We start from the raw sequence: 11,947 nt of genomic DNA, 5'->3' as shown, positions 1-11,947 counted from the left end.
CTCTTGATCTTTCATGATCTCTCTTTCTCTCCTTATCACTTTCTCTATCTCACTGCATCCGTCTCTCTCTGGGTCTGTCTCTCTCTCTCTCTGGATCTCTCTATCTGGATCACACTCTCTATCTCTCTGGGTCTCTTTCAATCTCTCGCTCCCTCTCACTGGATCTTTCACTTTCTCTCTCTTTCTCTCTCTCTCTCACTCTGGATCTCTCTCTCGCTCTCTCTCGCGTGCTCTGGATATCTCTCTCTCTCGCTCTGGATGTGTCTCTCTCTTTCCATCTGGATCTACTACTCTGTCTCTCTGATTTTCTCTCTTTCTCTCTCTCTCTCTCTCTCTCTGGATTTCTTTCACTCTCTCTCTCTCCATATCTCTCTCTCTCTGGAACTCTCCCTCTCTTTCTCTCCCTCTCTCTACATCTCACTCTCTTTCTCTCTGCATCTCCCCCCGCCCCCCCCCCCACTTCTCTCTGCAGATCATTCTCCCTATCTGTCTTTCTCCTCAACTGTCTCTGGATCTTTCTGGACCTCTTGCGTGCTCTCTCTCTGGATCTTTCACTCTCTCTCTCTGGATCTATCTTTCGATCTCTCTCTCTCCCACGCCCTGGATCTCTTTCTCTCTGTTTCTATCTGGATCTCCATCTCTATCTCTGGATATCTCTCTCTCACTCTCTGGACCTTCCCTCTCTCTCTCTCTGGATCTCTCTCTGTTTCTCTCTCTGGATCTCTGTCTCTCTCTGGACCTCTCTCTTTCTTGCCCCTCTCACTGCAACTCACTCTCCCTCTCTGTGGATCTCTCACTCTCTCTCTCTGGATCTCTCTTCCTCTCTCTCTTTTCGTATCTATCTGCATCCCCCCCTCTCTCTCTCTCTCTCTCTGGATCTCTCTCACTTTCTCTTTATCTCTAACTCTCTGGATCGCTCTCTCTATCTCTTTCACTCTCTGTATTTCTACCTCTGGATCTCTCTCTCTCTCTTTCTGGATCTCTCTCTCTCTCTTTCTGGATCTCTCTCTCTCTCTTTCTGGATCTCTCTCTCTGGATCTCTTTTTCTCTCTTTCTGGATCTCTTTTTCTCTCTTTCTGGATCTCTCTCTCTTTCTGGATCTATCTGTCTTCCTTTCTCAAGATCACAATCTCATTCTCTTGATCTCTCACGATCTCTCTCTCTCCTTATCACTCTCTCTATCTGTCTCTCACTGCATCGATCTCACTCTGGGTCTCTCTCTCTATCTGGATCACACTCTCTATCTCTCTGGGTCTCTTTGAATCTCTCGCTCCCTCTCGCTGGATCTTTTGCTCTCTCTCTCTCTGGATCGCTCCCTCTCTCGCTCTGCATATCTCTCTCTCACTCTGGCTCAGTCTCTCTCTTTCCATCTGGATCTACTACTCTCTCTCTGATTTTTTCTCTCTCTGGATTTCTTTCTCTCTCTCTCTCTTCATATCTCTCTATCTCTGGATCTCTCTCTTTCTCTGTCTGACTCTGGATCTCACTCTCTATCTTTCTCTGGATCTCACTGGATTTCTTTCACTCTCTCTCTCTCTGTCTCTCCATATCTCTCTCTCTTTGACTCCGGATCTCACTATCTTTCGCTGGATCTCTCTCTCTTCTCTCTCTCTCTGGATCTCTTCCAGTCTCTCCCAATATTTCTCTCTCCCTCTCTCTGCATCTCACTCTCTTTCTCACTGCATTGCCACCTCTCTCTATCTCTTTCTCCAGATCACTCTCCTCATCTGTCTCTGGATCTTTCTGCACCTCTCGAGTGCTCTCTCTCTGGTTCTTTCGCTTGGTCTTTCTCTCTCTCTCTCACCCACGCCCTGGATCTCTTTCTCTCTGCCTCTATCTGGATCTCTATCTCTATCTCTTTCTGTCTCTCTTTCTGGACCTTCCCTCTCTCTCTCTCTCTCTCTCTCTCTCTCTCTCTGGATCTCTCTCTCTCTCGCCCCTCTCACTGGACCTCTCTCTCTCTCGCCCCTCTCACTGGACCTCTCTCTTCCTCTCTGTGGATCTCTCTCACACACACTCTCTCTCTCTGGATCTCTCTTCCTCTCTCTCTTTTCATATCTATCTGCATTCCTCTCTCGCTCTCCATCTGGCTCTCTCTCTCTCTCTCTGGATCTCTTTCTCTTTTTCTCTAACTCTCTGGATCTCTCTCTCTATCTCTCTGTCACTCTCTGTATCTCTGTCTCTGGATCTCTCTCTCTCTTTCTGGAACTCTCTCTCTTTCTGGATCTCTGTTTCTCTCTTTCTGGATCTCTCACTCTCTCATTTTCTGGATCTATCTGTCTTAATTTCTCTGGATCACTCTCTCATTCTCTTGATCTCTCATGATCTCTCTCTCCTTATCACTCACTCTATCTGTCTCTCACTGCATCTGTCTCTCTCTGGGTCTCTTTCTCTCTCTCTCTGGATCACACTCTCGATCTCTGGGTCTCTTTGAATCTCTCGCTGGCTCTTTTAGTCTCTCTCCCTCTGGATCGCTCCTTCTCTCATTCTGGATCGATCTCTCTTTCTATCTAGATTTCCTACTTTCTCTCTAGACACTTTTCTCTCTGAATCTCTCTGGATCTCTCTCTCTATCTGGATGTCTTTCTCTCTCTCTCTCCATATCTCTGGATCGCTCTCTTCTCTCAGAATCTGGATCTCACTCTTTTTTGCTGTATCTCTCTCTCTAGATTTCTCTCTGGATCTCGCTCTCTTCTCTCTCTCTCTCTCTCTCCCCCTCTGAATCTCTCTCAGTTTCTCCCAATATCTCTCCCTCCCTCTCTCTGGATCTCTCCATATCTCTCTTCCCCCTCTCTGGATCGCTCTCCGTATCTGTCTTTCTCATCGTCCATCTCTCTTTGGTTCTCTCTATCTCTTTCTCTCTATCTGGCTCTCTGTCTCTGGAACACTCTCTCTCTGGATCTCTCGAGCACTCACTCTCTCTGAATCTCTTTCTTGATCTCTCTCTCTCTGAATCTCTCTCTCACACACACACATCCTCGATCTCTCTCTCAACCTCTATCTGGAACTCCATCTCGATCTCTGTATATCTCTCTCTCTGGACCTTTCTCTCTCTTGCTCTCAATCTATTTCTGGATCTCTCTGTCTCTGGAGCTCTATCTCTCTGGACCTCTCTCTCTCTGGACCTCTCTCTTTCTTGCTCCTGTCACTGGACCTCTCTCTCCCTCTCTCTGGATCTCTCTCTCACTATCTCTCTTTTCGTATCTTTCTGCATTCAACTCTCTCTCTCTCTAGATCTCACTCTCTCTCTTTGGAACTGTGTATCTGTCTCTCTCTGTCTCTCTCTGGGTATCTCTATCTCTCTCTCTCTGGATCTATCAATATCTATCTGGATCTATCTAGATCTATCTTTCTCTCTCAAGGATCTTTGTCTCTATCTCTCTCTCCCTGAACCTCTCTCTCTCTCTCTGGATCACTCTCTGGATCTCTCTCTCTCTCTCTGTATCCGCCACCACCGTCCCTCTTTCTCTCTCTCTCTGGACCTCTCTCTCTCCCTATGGATCACTCTCTGTATCTCTCCCTCTCTCTCTGGGTCTCCCTCTCTCTGAGTACCTCTCTCTCTGGATCTCTCGCTCACTCCTTCTCTCTGGATATTTCACTCTCTCTCTCTGGATCACTCTCTCTCGATCTCTCTCTCTCTCCCGATGTCTCTGTCTCTCACCCTGGATCTCTTTCTCTCCCTGCCTCTATTTGGATCTCCATCTCTATCTCAGGATATCTCTTGATTTCTCTCTGTATCTCCCTCTCTCTCTCTCTTTCTGGACCTCTGTCTTTCTTGCTCCTCTCACTGCACGTCACTCTCCCTCTTTCTGGATCTCTCTCCCTCTATCTCTTTTCCGATCACTGTGCATTCCACTCTCTCTTTCTCTCTCTCTCTCTCTCTCTTTCTGGATCTCACTCTCTCTTTTTGGAGCTCTCTATCTTTCTCTGACTCTCTGGATCTCTCTCTCTCTCTCTCTCTCTCCCAGGATCTATCTATACATTTCTCTGGATTTATCTTTCTCTCTCAAGAGTTTCTCTCTTTCTCTCTGGATGTGTCTCACTCTACCTGGATCTCTCCCTGGATCTCACTCTCTCTCTTTGGATCCGCCCACACCCTCCCCCACCCAACCTCTCTCTCTGCATCTATCTGGATCTCCATCTCTATCTCTGGATCTCCCTCTCTCGTTCTCTGGATCTCTCTCTCTCTCTCTCTCTCTCTCTCTCTCTGGACCTCTCTCTTTCTTGCCCCTCTCACTGGACCTCTCTCTCCCTCTCTGTGGATCTCTCTCTCTCTCTCTCAGGATCTCTCTTCCTCTTGTTCTTTTCATATCTATCTACATTCCTCTCTCGCTCTCTGTCTGGGTCTTTCTCTCTGGATCTCTCTCACTTTCTCTTTATCTCTAACTCTCTGGATCTCTCTCTCTATCTCTCTCACTCTATCGCTATTTCTGGATCTCTCTCTCTCTCTCTTTCTGATCTCTCTTTCTTTCTGGATCTCTCTTTCTCTCTTTCTGGATCTCTCTTTCTGGATCTCTCTCTTTTTCTGGATCTATCTGTCTTCCTCTCTCTGGATCACTCTCTCTCACACTATCTCTTTCTCACTCTTTCTCTCCCTCCCTCTCTCTTTTCGTATCTCTCTGCATTCAACTCTCTCTCTCTCTGGATCTCACTCTCTTTGGAACTGTGTATCGGTCTCTCTCTGTCTCTCTCTCTCTCTGGGTCTCTCTCCTCCTGTCTCTCTCTGGATCTATCTAGATATCTCTGGATCTATCTAGATCTATCTTTCTCTCTCAAGGATCTCTCTCTCTTTGTCTCTCTCTCTCCCCCTGGACCTCTCTCACTCTCTCTGGATCACTCTCTTGATCTCTTTCTCTCTCTCTGAATCCACCACCCCAGTCCCTCTTTCTCTCTCTCTCTCTGAATTTCTCTCTCTCTGGAACCTCTCTCTCTCCCTATGGATCACTCTCTGTATCTCTCCCTCTCTCTCTGGGTCTCTCTCTCTCTCTCTCTCTCTCTCTCTCTCCCTCTCTCTCTCTCTGGATCGCTCCCTCTCTCTCTCTCTGGATCGCTCCCTCTCTCTCTCCCTGGATCGCTCCCTCTCTCTCTCTCTGGATCGCTCCCTCTCTCTCTCTGGATCGCTCCCTCTCTCTAGATCTCTCTCTCTCTCGATTTCTCTCTCTCTCGATCCCTCTTGCTGCCTGTCTCTGCATCACTCTCTCTCTTTGGATCTCTCCCACTTCTCTACCTGGATCACTCTTTCACTACTTCTGTGTCTCCATCTCTCTCTGGCTCTCTCTCTCTCTCTCTCTCTCTCTCTCTCTCTCTCTCTCTCTGAGTACCTCTCTCCCTTTGGATCTCTCTCTCTCCCTCTCTGGGTCACTCTCTCTCTCTCTCAGTCTTTCTGGATCTCTCTCTCTCTCTTTATCCCTCACTCTCTGGATCTCTCTCTCCCTGTCACTCTTTGGATCTCTCTGTGTCTTGCTCCCTATCTCTCTCTCTGTATCTCTCTTTCTGGATATCCCTCTCTTTCCCTTTCATTATCACTTTATCTATCTGTCTCTTCCTGCATCCCTCTCTCTCTGGATGTCTCCCTCTCTCCCCAGATCTTTCTTTCTGGATCACTCTCACTCTGTGGATCTCTCTCTCTTGCTCTGATCCTTCTCTGTCTCTCTCTCTTTCTCTCTCTCTCTGAATCCCTGTCGCACTCTCCCTTTATCTCTCTCCTTCTGTGGATCTTGCTCTTCTTCTCTCGCTCAATCTCTCTCTCACTGGATCTCGCACTATCTCTCTGGATCTCTCTCTCTCTCCATGGATCTCACTCTCCCTCTCTCTCTGGATCTCTCTCTTGCTCAATCTCTCTCTCATTGGATCTCGCACTATCTCTCTGGATCTCTCTCTCTCTCCATGGATCTCACTCTCCCTCTCTCTCTCTGTCTCTGGATCTCACTCTCTATCTCTCTATGGATCTCTGTCTCTCTCTCAATCTCTCTCTGCATCTCTCTCCTCACTCTCTCTTTGGATCTTTCTCTCCTCTCTGTCTCTCTGGATCTCTCTGTCTCTCCCGATATCTCTTCCTCCCTCTCTCTGGATCTCACTCTCTCTCCCTCTCCAGATTGCTCTCCCTATCTGCCTTTCTGCTCATCCGTCTCTCTCTCTGGATCTCTCTACCTTCCTCTCTCTCTGTGGTTCACTCTCTCACTCTCTCTGGATCTCTCGCTCACTCCTTCTCTCTGAATATTTCACTCTCTCTCTCTGGATCACTCTCTCTCTCTCTCTGGATCACTCTCTCCCAATGTGTCTCTCTCTCTCCCGATGTGTCTCTCTCTCTCCCGATGTGTCCCTCTCTCTCCCGATGTGTCTCTCTCTCTCCCGATGTGTCTCTCTCTCTCCCGATGTGTCTCTCTCTCTCCCGATGTGTCTCTCTGTCTCCCGATGTGTCTCTCTCTCTCCCGATGTGTCTCTCTCTCTCCCGATGTGTCTCTCTCTCTCCCGATGTGTCTCTCTCTCTCCCGATGTGTTTCTCTCTCTCCCGATGTGTTTCTCTCTCTCCCGATGTGTCTCTCTCTCTCCCGATGTGTCTCTCTTTCACCCTGGATCTCTTTCTCTCCCTGCCTCCATTTGGATCTCCATCTCTATCTCTGGATACCTCTCGCTCTCTCTCTGTATCTCCCTCTCTCTCCCTCTGGACCTCTGACTTTCTTGGTCCTCTCACTGGACGTCGCTCTCTTTCTCTCTGGATCTCTCTCCCTCTATCTCTTTTCCGATCGCTGTGCATTCTACTCTCTCTCTCTCTCTCTCTCTTTCTGGATCTCACTCTGTCTCTTTGGAACTCTCTATCTTTCTCTACCTCTCTGGATATCTCTCTCCCTGGATCTATCTATACCTTTCTCTGGATTTATCTATCCTTTTCTCTCATGAGTCTCTCTCTTTCTCTCTGGACGTGTCTTACTCTCCAGGATCTCTTTCTGGATCTCACTCTCTCTCTCTCTCTGGATCCACCCACACCCTCCACCCACCCCCCCCCCCCCCTCTCTCTCTCTGGATCTCTCTCTCTCTGGACCTTCCCCCTCTCTCTCTTTCTCTCTGGATCTCTCTCTCTGGACATCTCTCTTTCTTGCCCCTCTCACTGGACCTCTCTCTCCCTCTCTGTGGATCTCTGTCTCTCACACTCTCTCTCTCTTTTGCTCTCTCTTTTTTCATATCTATCTGCATTCCTCTCCCTCTCTATCTGGCTTTCTCTCTCTCTGGATCTCTCTCACTTTCTCTTTATCTCTAACTCTCTGGACCACTCTATCTCTCTGTCACTCTCTGTATATCTATCTCTGGATTTCTCTCTTTCTTTCTGGATCTATCTGTCTTCCTCTCTCTGGATCACTCTCTCATTCTCTTGATCTTTCACGATCTCTTTTTCTCTCCTTATCACTCTCTCTATCTGTCTCTCACTGCATGCATCTCTCTCTGGGTCTCTTTCTCTCTCTCTGGCTCTCTCTATCTGGATCACACTCTCTATCTCTCTGGGTCTCTTTGAATCTCTCACTCCCTCTCAGTGGATCTCTCTCTCTCTCTCCCTCCCTCTCTCTCTCTCTGGATTGCTCCCTCTCTCTCTCTGGATTGCTCCCTCTCTCTCTCTCTGGATTGCTCCCTCTCTCTCTGGATTGCTCCCTCTCTCTCTGGATTGCTCCCTCTCACTCTCTGGATTTCTCCCTCTCACTCTCTGGATTGCTCCCTCTCACTCTCTGGATCACTCTCTCTCTTTCTGGATCGCTCCCTCTCTCTCTCTGGATCGCTCCCGCTCTCTCTCTGGATTGCTCCCGCTCTCTCTCTGGATCGCTCCCTCTCTCTCTGGATCGCTCCCTCTCTCTCTCTGGACCGCTCCCTCTCTCTCTCTGGACCGCTCCCTCTCTCTCTCTGGATCACTCCCGCTCTCTCTCTGGATTGCTCCCGCTCTCTCTCTGGATCGCTCCCTCTCTCTCTGGATCGCTCCCTCTCTCTCTCTGGATCGCTCCCTCTCTCTCTCTAGATCGCTCCCTCTCTCTCTCTCTGGATCGCTCCCTCTCTCTCTCTCTCTCTGGATCGCTCCCTCTCTCTCTCTGGATCGCTCCCTCTCTCTCTCTCTGGATCGCTCCCTCTCTCTCTCTCTCTGGATTGCTCCCTCTCTCTCTCTCTCTGGATCGCTCCCTCTCTCTCTCTGGATCGCTCCCTCTCTCTCTCTCTGGATCGCTCCCTCTCTCTCTCTCTGGATCGCTCCCTCTCTCTCTCTCTCTCTGGATCGCTCCCTCTCTCTCTCTCTGGATCGCTCCCTCTCTCTCTCTCTGGATCGCTCCCTCTCTCTCTCTGGATTGCTCCCTCTCTCTCTCTGGATCGCTCCCTCTCTCGCTCTGGAACGCTCCCTCTCTCTCTCTGGATCACTCCCTCTCTCTCCATCTGGATCTACTACTCTCTCTGATTTTCTCTCTCCCTCTCTCTGGATTTCTTTCTCTCTCTCTTCATATCTCTCTATCTCTGGATTTCTGTCCGTCTCTCTCTCTGACTCTGGATCTCAATTTCTATCTCACGCCGCATCTCTCTCTCTCTCGGTCTCTCTCTGGATCACTCTCCTCTCTCTCTCTCTCTCTCTCTCTCTCTCTGGATCTCTCTCAGTTTCTCCCGATATCTCTCTATTTCTCTCTTTGGATCTCACTCTCTCTCTGTCTCTCTGGATCTCTCCCTATCTCTCTCCCCCTCTCCAGATCGCTCTCCCTATCTGTCTTTCTCCTCATTGATCTCTCTCTGGATCTCTCTATCTCTTTCTCTCTATCTGGCTCTCTGTCTCTGGAACACTCTCTCTCTCTCTCGATCTCTCGCGCACTCTCTCTCTCTCTCTGAATCTCTTTCTTGATCTCTCTCTCTTTCACACATCCTCGATCTCTCTCTCAACCTCTATCTGGAACTCCATCTCAATCTCTGTATATCTCTCTCTCTGGACCTTTCTCTCTCTTGCTCTCAATCTCTTTCTGGATCTTTCTGTTTCTCTCTCTGCATCTCTCTCCTCTGGAAATTCCCTCTGTCTCTGGAGCTCTCTCTCTCTCTCTCTGGACCTTTCTCTTTCTTGCCCCTGTCACTGGACCTCTCTCTCCCTCTCTCTGGATCTCTCTCTCACTATCTCTCTTTCTCACACACTCTCTCTTCCTCTCTCTCTTTTCGTATCTCCCTGCATTTGACTGTCTATATCTCTCTCTGGATCTCACTCTCTCTCTTTGGAACTGTGTATCTGTCTCTTGCTCTCTCTCCGGGTCTCTCTCCCTATCTCTCTCTCTCTCTGGATCTATCTATATCTCTCTGGATCTATCTAGATCTATCTTTATCTCTCAAGGATCTCTCTCTCTTTCTCTCTCTCTCCCCCTCGACCTCTCTCACTCTCTCTGGATCTCTCTCTTTCTCTCTCTCTCTCTCTCTCTGGATCCATCGCCCCCATCCCTCTTTCTCTCTATCTGAATTTCTCTCTTTCTGGGCCGCTCTCTCTCCCTATGGATCACTCTCTGTATCTCTCTCTCTCTCTCTGGGTGTCTCTCTCTCTCTCTAGGTACCTCTCTCCCTTTGGATCTCTCTCTCTCCCTCTCTGGGTCACTCTCTCTCTCTCTCTCTCAGTCTCTCTGGACTTCTCTCTCTCTCTCTCTTTATCCCCCACTTTCTGGATCTCTCTCTCTCCCTGTCACTCTCTGGATCTCTCTGTGTCTGGCTCCCTATCTCTCTTTCTGGATATCTCACTCTGTCCCTCTCCTTATCACTCTACCTAACTGTCTCTCTCTGCATCCCTCTCTCTCTGGATGTCTCTCCTTCTCTGGATCTCTCTCTCTCCGGATCTCTCTTTCTGGATCACTGTCTCTCTCTGGATCTCTCTCTCTGGATCTCTCTCTCTCTGGATCTCTCTCTCTGGATCTCTCTCTCTCTGGATCTCTCTCTCTCTCTGGATCTCTCTCTCTCTGGATCTCTCTCTCTGGATCTCTCTCTCTCTGGATCTCTCTCTCTCTGGATCTCTCTCTCTCTGGATCTCTCTCTCTCTCTGGATCTCTCTCTCTCTGGATCTCTCTCTCTCTGGATCTCTCTCTCTCTCTCTGGATCTCTCTCTCTCTCTGGATCTCTCTCTCTGGATCTCTCTCTCTGGATCTCTCTCTCTGGATCTCTCTGGATCTCTCTCTCTGGATCTCTCTCTCTGGATCTCTCTCTCTCTGGATCTCTCTCTCTGGATCTCTCTCTCTGGATCTCTCTCTCTGGATCTCTCTCCCTCTGGATCTCTCTCTCTGGATCTCTCTCTCTGGATCTCTCTCCCTCTGGATCTCTCTCTCTGGATATCTCTCTCTGGATATCTCTCCCTCTGGATTTCCCTCTCTCTGGATCTCTCTTCTCTCTCTCTGGGTCTGGCTCCCTATCTCTCTCTCTCTCTCTCTATCTGTCTCTCCCTGTCTCTCTCTCTCTCTCTGGACCCTTCTCTCTCTCTCTCTCTCTCTCTGGATCTCTCCCTCTCTCTGGATCTCTCCCTCTCTCTGGATCTCTCTCACTCTTTCTTTTTCTCTCCCTGGAATCTTTCTCTCTCTCTCAGAATCTCTTTCTCCCTCTCTCTCTCAATCTCTCTCTCGCTCACTGGATTTCTCTCTCTCTCTCTCTGGATCTCTCTTTCTCTCTCTCTCTCTCTTTCTTTCTCTCTCTGTCTCTGGATCTCACTCCCTATCACTCTCTGGTTATCTGTCTCTCTCTTTCTCGATCTCTCTCTCTGGATCTGTCTCTCACTCTCTTCTTAATCTTTCTCTCTCGATCTCTATCTCCCTCTGGATCTCTCTGCAGATCTCTCTGTCACTCTCTGGATCTCTCTCTCTCTCTGTAACTTTCTCTCTACCTGACTCTCAATGCATCCGTCTCTCTCTGGATCTCTCTCTGGATCTCTCTGGATTTCTTTTTGTGGACCACTCTCTCTATCTCTAAGGGTCTCTTTCTCTGAATGTCTCGTTCTCTCTTGCTGGATCTTTCGCTTTCTCTCTCTGGGTCTTTCCCTCTATCTCTGGATCTCTCTCTCTCTCTCTCTTTCTCTCTCTGTCTCTAGATCTCAGTCTCTATCACTCTCTGGTTATCTCTCTCTCTCTTTCGTGATCTCTCTCTGGATCTGTCTCTCACTCTTCTTGAACATTCTCTCTCTTGATCTTTATCTCCTTCTGGATCTCTCTCTGGATCTCTTGGTCACTCACTGGATCTCGCTTTATGGATTTTTCTCTCTTTCTGGATTGCACCCTCTATCTCTCTTTGGATCTCTCTCTCTGTGTCTCTCTTGATCTCTCTCTCTCTCTCTGTAACATACTGTTTATCTGTCTCTCACTTCATCTGTCTCTCTCTGGATCTGTCTCACTCTCTCTCTCTCTCAGGATCTCTCTTTCTGGATCAGTCTCTTTATCTCTCTGGGTCTCTTTCACTGAATATCTCATTCTCTCTTGCTGGATCTTTTGCTTTCTCTCTCTGGGTCTTTCCTTCTCTCGCTCTGGATATTTCTCTCTTTCTCTCTCTCTCTTTCGATCTGGATCTCTTGATCTCTCTCTCAGGTTACATCTCTGTCTGAATCTCTCTGGATCTCTCTCTCTCTCTCACTCACTCTCTATCTCTTGCTGGATCTCTGTCTCTCTATTTATCTCTCACTCTCTGCATCTCTCTCTCTGTCACTCTCTGGATCTCTTCACCCCTGGATCTCACTCTCCCCCTCTGGATCTCTCCCTCTCCCTCTGGATCTCTCCCTCTCCCTCTGGATCTCTCCCTCTCCCTCTGGATCTCTCCCTCTCCCCCTGGATCTCTCCCTCTCCCTCTGGATCTCTCCCTCTCCCTCTGGATCTCTCCCTCTCCCTCTGGATCTCTCCCTCTCCCTCTGGATCTCTCCCTCTCCCTCTGGATCTCTCACACTCCCTCTGGATCTCTCACTCTCCCTCTGGATCTCTCACTCTCCCTC

This window comes from Carcharodon carcharias, chromosome 24 (assembly GCF_017639515.1).
Source record: "Carcharodon carcharias isolate sCarCar2 chromosome 24, sCarCar2.pri, whole genome shotgun sequence".
NCBI lineage: Eukaryota > Metazoa > Chordata > Chondrichthyes > Lamniformes > Lamnidae > Carcharodon > Carcharodon carcharias.
The sequence above is the reverse complement of the archived record's forward strand: the minus strand, read 5'-3'. Positions refer to the sequence as shown.